This window comes from Rhinolophus sinicus, chromosome 4 (genome assembly GCF_057876585.1).
Source record: "Rhinolophus sinicus isolate RSI-liver-muscle chromosome 4, RSI-T2T, whole genome shotgun sequence".
Classification (NCBI taxonomy): Eukaryota; Metazoa; Chordata; class Mammalia; order Chiroptera; family Rhinolophidae; genus Rhinolophus; species Rhinolophus sinicus.
In genome coordinates, this window is record NC_142504.1 from 8,002,142 (window position 1) to 8,012,953 (window position 10,812).

Sequence of the window (10,812 nt, forward strand, 5' to 3'; positions counted from 1 at the left end):
ATCATTTCACATCATTTCTGTGGGCCAGGAGTTCAGGAGGGGCTGAGCTGGGTGGTTCTGGCTGAAAGTCTTTCCTGAGGCTCCGTCAAGATGTTGGCTTGAAGCTCTGTGCGGCTGAAGGCTTGACTGGGGCTGGAGGACCTGCTTCCCAGGTGACTCACTGACATGACTGGCAAGTGGTGCTAGCTGTTGGGAGGCCTCAGTTCCCTGCCACGAGAGCTTCTCCAGAAGGATGCTGGACACCATCTTCAGGACACAGCAGCTGCTTCCCTCAGAGTGAGTGATCCAAGAGCATGCACGGTGGAAACTACAACTGTTACGACCTAGTCCCAGAAGACACACTTCATTGTGTCTGCAACAGTCTACTGGTTATAGATGTCAGACCAGTTCCACATGAGAGAGGAAGCCCAGGGAATGAATACCAGGAGTCATATATGATTGGGCGTCATCTTGGAGACTGGTCTACAGACCACCGGCGTCAAAATTATCTGGGTTGTTTGGCAAACAACTTGGGCGTCATCTGCATTTTTAACAAGCATCCCAGATGGTTGACTCACTCACGTTACCGTTTGAGAACAACTACTTTATCTAAAATATGTCTATATCTCTATATAGATATATACAAAAAACACTGAAGTTATTATTATTAATGGTTACTTCTAAGGAGTGAGATAGGGTGACAGGGGCACATATCAGTTTTTAAATAATAAATGTGCTACATTTGTAACAATAGTATTCATTAAGTTATTTTTAAATGTGATTACACACCATTTTGGATGTTGTCTAATGCTGTCTGAATCTCTTTTGACTTTGAGATAGAAAGTAGAACAAGTTATAAGAACTTAGCCTTTAAATACTGACTGTCTCCTGCACCATTAAGGCAGAAGTTAGAATTCCACAGAGTGCCACTGTAGGAAGTTTACCCGCTCTGACCCTGACTGTTCCTCTTCAAAGGTTTGGAAGCCAATCGAGGAGGGGTGAGGTGCCCCAATTTCCCTTCCTTTCCACTTAGTTTCTACATGCCTACAGGATAGAGATCAAACATTCTGGCAGATACGCATTGATGGAAATGAATGAGGATGCCCTTGTTTTAACACTCCGACTACTTTCATTGTCCTAGTTCCAAACATTTATTTACAAGAGCGTGCAAGGTGGAAACTACAAGAACTTTTACGACCTAGCCACAGAAGACACACTTCATTGTGTCTGCAACATTCTGCCTATTATAGATGTCAGACCAGTTCCACATGAGAGAGGAAGCCCAGGGAACGAATACCAGGAGTCGTACATCATTGGGAGCCATCTTGGAGACTGGGCTACAGACCACCGGCGTCAAAATTAGGGTCCCATGCCACTTACAGAGATATTTCCAGCTCAAAGCTCCCCAGGTGATTATTACTGGTCAAGGCCAAAAGCTTATCAGTCTTCTCTCCAGCGATATTAGCCAGGGTCAGGTTCTGACAACTGGGGTAAATATAGCAAGAAGACTGGTGAGGACAAGAGAAGAACGAGGAAACAGAGGAAATCTGCAGTCACATACTTGGTGGACCGTATTGATTGGTACCTTGGGCATATCGGGCTTGGTACTTATGATATCCCATTGTCAGCCTTTCTCCATTCTCCAGGAAGTGGTGGTGGGGGAGTATGGATGGGGTGAGTTGGCTCCATCAGACTCTGTGCCCAGAATCGATTTTGTGTGTTGGAAAGCCTACCTCCTTTCCTCTCTGCTCTTCCCTTGTTAGTAAGTATCTCTATCTCTTTAGGAGAGAAAAACTAAGTCAAAGAGTATGAACAATTTTGAGAACCTGATTCACAGCCATCCATTAGGCAACTGTTAACATTTTGGCCTATTGTTGATGAATGTTCTATAACTTACCTGTGTTTACAGAACCATAAATAAATTATTAGAAATAGCAGGGTTTTAATGCACTTCAGAGTACATAACATTTTACTTCTCCCACTCTACCAGTTTGGCATTAAGTATGCAAATCTGTTTGGTGGTCCACAAAACATTCAACAATAATGCCATGCTCCATGTAAAAGAAAAGTTTAGGATTCCTGACCCTGGGTAATCAAACCAACATGGACTCTATAGTTCAAATAATCCAGGCAGATTTTATCATCTAATCAATAAACTAAAGAATCCATACATCTGGATGGTTGTAGAAATACAGGCTCATGCATAAAATATGCTAACACTGTAAAGGGTTTTTAAAAATTGAGATATAATTCACTCAGTAAGATTCATTCTTGTAAAGTGTACAATCCAGTGAACTTTAGTGTATTCACAAGGTTTTGCAATATCACTATTTAATTCCAGAATATTTTTGCCACCCTGAAAAGAAATTCCATACCCATTAGCAGTCACTCTCCATTTGCCCTCCCTCCCACCTCTAGCAACCACTAATCTGCTTTCTGTCTAAATGGATTTGCGTATTTTGGACATTTCATATAAATAGAAGCATAAAGTATGAAGACTTTTGTAACTGGCTTCTTTCAGTTAGCGTAATGTTTTCAAGGATAGTCCATGTTGTAACATGTGTCAGTACTTCTTTCCTTTTTCGTGGCTGAATAATATTCCATTACATGGATATACCACAATTGGTGATCCATTCATCTGTGGAGTTTTTAACATAAACTGTTAATTTAAGTATGGAATACAAACAGAAAATAATGCTGATTATAATTGTACACCTTGATGAATTCCTACCAAGTGAATAACCAGCATCCAGCATCCAGATCAACAAACAAAACATTACCAGGACCCCAAAAGGCCCTTAGGCCACTTTCCACTCCTTAATCACCCTCCAAATATAACGATTATCCTGAATTCTAACTCCACAGATTAGTTTTTCCTGTTTTTGAAATTTTTACAAATGAAATTATATACTCTACAGTTTTTTGTGACTGGTTTCTTTCACGTGGCTTTGTATTTGTGAGATTCATCCATGTGGTGGCCTGTCATTGTAGCTGATTCTTTGTCAATGCTGTGTGGTTTTCTATTCTGGAAATACTGCCATTGGTGGCTGTTTGGATTTTGATTTTTGGCTGTTGCTAATGTGCTTCTCTGAATTCTTGTACGTGTTTCTCTGTGAATATATGGACACATTTCTGTTGGATATACGACAACGAGGAGAGGAGTCGAGTTGCTGGCTCCTAGAGCATACTAGTGTTCACCTTTAATAGATACTATGGAATCGTTCTCCAAAATGATTGTAACAAACTTACAGTCTCACCCTCAGTGTATGGATGTTATGGTTGTGTGGCATTCTTGCCAACACAGAGTATTATCTGTCTTTTTTATTCAGCCATTCTGGAGGTATGCTAGTATATTTGTATCACATTGTAGTTTTAAATTATTTCCTTAATGACTAATGAAGTTTAGCACCTTTGCATATAGTTGTCGGCCATTTAAATCCCTCTTTTTATAAGTGTCTTTTCAATGCTTTCCCCCATGTTTCTATTGGTTTGTCTGGTTTTTTTTTTCTAATTAATTTGTAGGAATTCTTTATATTCTGAATTTGAATCTTTCTCTGGATATAGGTATTAGAAATATCATCTACACTGTGACCTGCCTTTTCACTCTCTTAATGGTGTCTTTTGATAAACAATGTTTAATTTTAATGCAATCCAGATTATAAATGTTTTCCTTTATGGTGAGTAATTTTTTACATATCATGTCTAAGAAAACTTTTCTTATCCCAGGGTCATGAGATTGAGTTTTGATATGTTTGGTATTGGTGTGTCTGATATTGAAATGTTTACTAATTGTCAACTTTATACTAAATGATGAATTTATCTCATCAGGAGGAGAATACAATGTATTAGAGATGTTCTGGATGAAAATAAGAACAAAGGAACAAATCATAGCATACGATCTGCTAACACCTAGCAGAGATCACAAAAGCTACATTACCTGTTCGCCTGTAAAGGAAACTGACCCAGGGTTGCCTCTCAACTCGGTGTTCCTTGTTGTATCTCTAATTATTTCCAAGTTGTACATCATCCTCATTTGTGGCAACAATTAGCTTCGACTCATTAATCTCCTTTTGTCTAAATATAAAGCACACTTCATGTCACTTTGTAACCATCCAGGTAAGAGTAAGGAAGGGCAGCTCAGCAATGTTCCAATAGATTTATCTCTCCATCTAAACCTTTCTCAAAGGGGTCAAGTATTCTTTCAATTACCAATCTGGTGACACTTTGAGCATCACTATAATTTATGTCACAGGATGTTTAGGGGTCAAGAAGGAGAATTAGCCAGATTTTCAATGGCAGTGCACTGTTGCATGAAACAGAAGATTGTACACAGACCATATTCTCTCCAAGGGTCACAGTGCTTTGCTCAGCTCACCCTGATACACACAGAATTTGCATCAAGCTAAGAGGGATGATTAATTCTGACACTGCATCACGCTGCAAATGCAAAACACACTCTTCTTCCCAATTAACTGCTGCTAAATAATATGACCAGGCAGAGCACACGACTAGATTGCCAGAGAAGCAATGATTCACTGGGTGCAGGGAACAGCTAGCCAGAGTGTCAGAGGGTCTTCTGCCCTCCGAACACAGCAGCTGCACTCACAGTGATGAGAGGCTGTGTGAATGCTTTCCAAGCACACTTCACTACGAAACGTGGCAAGACAACATGGGGCTCACAGGAGCATGAGTGACAGCAAAGGAGTGAGAATTACAGTCAAGATGACGTGTATGCACACAGGTGTACTCCTTGGTCACACAGCGGGTGTGGAATGCCGAGGCTGAGGGCCACAGGGTTGCTTCTCTGGAGACTGGGTAAAAGAATGTCCAAGAAGATATGACAACGTACACTTGAACTTGTCCCCAAAATTCACAATTCTCTCAAAGTTTAGGATATAGGTAAGAAGCTAACAGCATAAAAATACTTGTTAAAAGCTTCCATGTTTGAAGAGTCAGGGATTTCTCAAATACCAGCTAGTGAAGCGGGTAATGTTATCTCTTTTCTAGCCTGTGAAAGAGTATTCTAGTACAATAAACAAGAGTGTCTCCTATTGCTCTTCAGCAAGGGCCCAGGATATTGGAGGGAAGGGGACACAGCCATGAGCAACATACTGAAGGGAAGGCTGCTCACCTGGGCTCCACCATCTGGGCAAGCCTTCAGGTAGGAGCCATTGAGCTCAGACAGACTCTGGGAGGGAGGAATTCCTTTCTGGTCCACTGTCCCATCTTAGGCCCTAGTCTTGCTTTTTTCTGCCTGGCTGTCTCTTCCCAAGCCCTTCCCACTCTTTTTCACCCTTAGGTCCCAGCTCAAATGCTGCCCTATGTGGTTTTCATGGATGGAGTGGGTTTCTCTTTGGTCACCTTCTTCCAGTCTGAGCTAGAAAGTCTTAGGGTTGGGTGGTTCTTGCAGACAGTGAGAGTCAAGGTGCCAGGGTTCAAATGCACACTTTCCCTTCCAGAATTCTGTCCTGACAAAGCTTCTTTCTTTCCGGGAGTATGCAGTATCTCTAACGCTATGCTATGGCACAAATCTGTATAAAACGGTTGCTACTGTTTAAGCAATCAAATTTATGTATTTTGAATACAAATTTTCTTTTTAAAAATATCAGATGGCATATAAATATTTGTTTCAGTGGTTCTTTCATTGATTTGTTCCAGAAACGGACAAGGAATTACTTAATTCTGTTGATAAGTTGTATGAGTAACAGATTGTGTTGAACAATGATAATTAACAAATTTCTCTCTATATAGAAAATGAATGAAAAGCAAAAAATAAAGTCATTTCCATATCCTCAATTATTTCATGTAGTCAGGGCCTTTACATTCGAAAGAAGAACTATTTAGATTTTTAAAAATGAAATGCCTGCTTATGGTTCCTTCAATGAATCCATTATTTTAGGTTGTTTTGTCTTACAAGCATCATGTTGTTTAATCTCTTGCTGCTTACAAACCAGTCACATTCATACGCATGAATGTAACTGCCTTTATTTCAGCACAGTGAGTGAACAAGCACACGTTAGCATGCCAGCATGCCCGTGAACTCACATGTGCGTGCGTGCGCGTGCACACACACACACACACACACACACACACACACACACAGAAAGAAAGAAAGAAAGAACATACTCGTTTATGGAATACTTCTTAGCTTATTCTATTATTCTGATACCAAAGCCAGACAAAGACTTCACAATAAAAAGTAAAACTACAGACCAATGTCCTTATAAATATAGATGCAAAAAACCTTCAATCAAGCATAAGCAAAACAAATCCAACAGCTTATTGAAAGGATTGTACACCATGACCTAAGGGAATTTTCCTGGGAATGCAGGAAGGTTAAACATACAAAAATCGATCAATATAAACAACACATTAACAAAATGAAGTAAAAAGACCCACATGATCCTTTCAATATTTAATATATATGTATATGTATGTGTGTACATATATATATATATATATATATATATATATATATATGTGTGTGTGTGTGTGTGTGTGTATATATATATATATATTTATTTATTTATGGGCATCTATGAAAACCCACAGTTAAGATAATCTTTAAGGGTGAAAGACTGGATTTATTTTGCTAATTCTCATCCAACCTTTAATCGCCAGCACTTTCTGTCCCTATAAGCTCAGCACTATTTCCTGGTGAATATCAAGGTCCTGTATTTCTTTTTGGGGTGGGGAGGGGAACAGGACTTTATTGGGGAACTGCATATTTCTAGGACTTTTTATTGGGGAACAGTGGTGTGTTTTTCCCAGGACTCATCAGCTCCATCCAAGTTAAAGTGTCCTTTCAATCTTGGTTGTAGAGGGTGCAGCTCAGCTCCAGGTCCAGTCGCCATTGTTAGTTGCAGGGGGCGTAGCCCACCATCCCTTATGGGAGTCGAACCGGGCAACTTTGTGGTCCAGAGCACACGCTTCAACCAACTGAGCCATCTGGCCACCTGGGAGCTCAGCTGCAGCTCATTGACTTCATTCTAGTTGCGGAGGGCGCAGCTCGCTGGCCCATGTGGGAATCGAACCAGCAGCCCTGTTGCCCAGCACTTGCGCTCTAATCAACTGAGCCACCCGTCCACCCCTCCAGGTCCTGTATTTCAACTCTCCCAGCTGCCTGAGGTTCTCATAAGTTTGGGTTGGGTCATTCATTCCCTAAAGTAGCTCAGGCAGCCTTTTTAGTAACCAGGAATGTAGTCAGGCAAAACATCGGTCTCTGATTGGTCCCGAAATAATCTGACTGTGAAGGTCAAATGCTTTCACTTGGGGCATATGAGCTGGTTAGTGAGAGAATAAAAAAGATCCACTGTTGTATTTGGGGAGAGAAAAAGGGAAATTATCCCACTATGATAATTTCTAATTAACCAGACCTGCTCATGGTCTGCGGGTTTAGCTCTGTAAATAGGAAGCAGATGCCACTGTGGGGGCTGCCAGGGTAAGGGAAACAGCAGAAATAGCTTCACACTGTCACGATGGCAATGCAGAGGATTGGAAGAAATGATGGGTAAGTTTTTAGACATTTTATTAAAATGCGTGGTGGGCTTGTATAGCCATAACACCTTATTCTTTTCAGAGAAAAGCTGCCTGAAATACGATGCAAAGAAACTTCCCCAATCTCCTTGTCAAAAACAAACAAAAGATTTGGGAATGTAAATAATTACCGAATGGCAACGCCAACCAATATTTACAGAGCACATTCTTGTTCTCTCAAAAGTAAAACATATTCAGAGCATTTGTTGTGCGCCAGGTACTTTATATTGTTATTCCTACTCTAACGAAGAGGAATCTGAGACTCGGCACAGCTGAAATTTGAGGGAGAAGTGGGACTCCAAAGTCCATGTTATTCCACTTCTCATGCTCGCTTTCTATGATGGTTTTTAAAAAGGTTTCCCTTGGAGAGGTCGACCTCGTAGGGGTTTTTGTAATCCTGGCCGTCGTATGAGAACAGAGTGGGGAGGTCACATAAGTCCACCAACATATCTATATCTTGCAGTAATATGATGACAGGTCTTTCTGAAGAGGTAAAGATGTCACCAAGTTGAAATTCATTGGTTGAAGGTTAATCCTCCAGAGAGCAAGACCCAGAGCAAAGTATTTCCCCGTCCCTGACACAGTGATGAATGAATATAAGTTAGAAAACCAACTTAACAGGCAATCTCTGTGTTTTATTTCCTTGAGTATTTTCAAAATATTGAGATAGATAGATACATAGATACATAGATAGATTCATAGATAGATATAGATAGATAGATAGATAGATAGATACATAGATACATAGATACATAGATACATAGATACATAGATAGATACATAGATATAGATAGATAGATAGATAGATAGATAGATACATAGATAGATACATAGATAGATACATAGATAGATACATAGATATAGATAGATAGATAGATACATAGATAGATAGATACATAGATAGACAGACCTGGCTTTTTTAAAATTATTAACAGATAATATCAATTACTTACATGAAGCTAGACCCAAATTAGGAGCAGTTGGAGACAGACCGTATTCAAGACTGTTTAAAGGCAGCCCAGGAAAAGACAAAAAGTCTCCAGAGAGATGAGCCTTCTAGCTTCAGGTGGCACTCCTGTCTTAGAGAGAAACAAAGTAAGATCCATTTGAGGACTTTGGAGCTCAGTGGGGAATAAAAATGTGTGAGGGAAATAATGAACACCTATATTCCACAGTAAAAGTTCATTCTGCTACACGAGACAAAGAGCTGTGAAATAGCCCTGGGAAGCCCATACGTGGGAGAAAGATGAATAAGCAAATATTTTAAAAGAAAAGTTTCAACAAAAGTTAGTAATGAAACTGAGGGTATGCAGAGGTGTTTCTACTCTTGTAACACATTCTAACTGGGGTACTGCATGGCCTTAAAGCAAAAAATATGGCTCTCTAAGCCACTTGCAGTTGTACACCTAATGTTTTCTTGCTTAAACTGGTAGATTTGATGGAGTCTATGAGAGATCCCGTATTGGACTCCCTTCCCTCCCTAATTTCCATGATAAGGAGATAAAAAATTAAGAAACAGCCTGGAAAGTGGAGAGGATGAGCCCAGAGCTCCCAGTGCCACAAACAGTGTGTGTGTGTGTGTGTGTGTGTGTGTGTGTGTTTGAGAGAGAGAGAGAGAGAGAGAGAGAGAGAGAGAGAGAGAGAGAGAGACTGAAATCACTACAACTATCCATACTTCACAAAGAAAGACTTCTCTCTCTGAAGAAAAATCACATTTCACAAGCTTCTGTGGTTCAAATGAAAGGAACTTCGTATAATTAAAGAAAATGCACAACAAACTGAAAACAGCCAAATATGAATACAGTTTTGAAACGTGTTTACAGCATCTTGACAGGATTGAAGAGAACAGGGATCAAGATTATGAGAAAGAAAGATCACCTGGGTATAAAAAACTTAGTGGATTTTAAATGCATGGGCTGATTGAGGCAATGGTGGTCGACGAGTGGCGTCATGATGGGAAGGTCTACCGGAAATTCAAAGAGGAAGTTCAGGTGGAAATGAGGACTAGCGATGCTGCGATCACTGATCATGTTGGGGTCACATCCGGGCATGTCGCACCTCCGGATGTGATGCTGTAGGAAGCACAGCCCCACCTCTGACCAACTCTTGCCAAAAAGAGGTAAAACAGAATCTGATTTAATCTTTGAAAAGTTAGTGATTTATAGGGATGGCGGGGAAACAGCTGTGGTGGAGGACAGAAAGGGCAAGTTAATTGACACCACAAAGATACAGGGCATTTTAGAAGACCACTGACTGGCATAAAAGAAGCCAGGAAGAAAGGGACGTCCCTTGATTAGGAGGGATTTAGGAGAAAGGACAACCAAATGGGGTGCAGGGACTCTGTTTGGATTCTGATTCAAGCAAACCAATGGTGAAAAAAGTTACAAACATTCAGGGAATTATGAAATTGGATATTGTGTGATACTAAGGAATGTTTGTCAATTTTATTAGAGGTAATTAGTGGCATATGGTTAGGTAAGAAAACGCCTATCTTGATTTAGACTTGCATACTTAGTGTTCATGGGTCAAATGACATGATGTGTGGCATCACTTTTTTTTTATTATTTTCCCAGCTTTATTGCGATATTACTGACATACATGTAAGTTTAATTGTATAACATGCTGATCTGATACACGTATATATTGCAAAATCATTACACAAAGGATAACATCTCCATCCCCTTCCATAATTAACATTTTCTGTGGTGATAGCTTTTAAGATCTACTCTCTTAATAACTTTCAAGTATATAATACAGCATGGTTAATTACCTTCACTATGCTGTATATCAGATGGGGTTACCATTTTTTTAATAATTCAATAAAAAACGGATAGATAAGGAAAATGTTGCAATGTCTTGGTAATTGTTGAATCTGGATGCTGGTAATATGGGAGTTTGTTGTACCATTCTCTCGACCTTTTGGTGTGTTTGAAAATGTTGATATCATTTTTTTTAAATTATATCAGTGACATCTCAGTCAAAATGGACTTTAACGTGAATAGAAAGTTTCCATGCAAATAACAGAAAAAACAAAGCATACATTTTAATATGGGTGTAAATACACAGGCAAAAACTAGGAAAATACATCCTTTTTTTTTTTTTTTTTTTTTTAATTTGGGGAAGGGAAGTGAGTTGGAAAGATGTTAAGGCCAGTTTTTATTTTATTTGAATCACTTTAATTTTTATCCATAAGATGAATTAATCTGTTATTTGTAAAAGTAAGATAATTTTTGTTTTTTGTTGTTTGTTTGTTTGTTTGTTAACAACATACACTAGAAGCTGCCTTCAGCAGAAGGG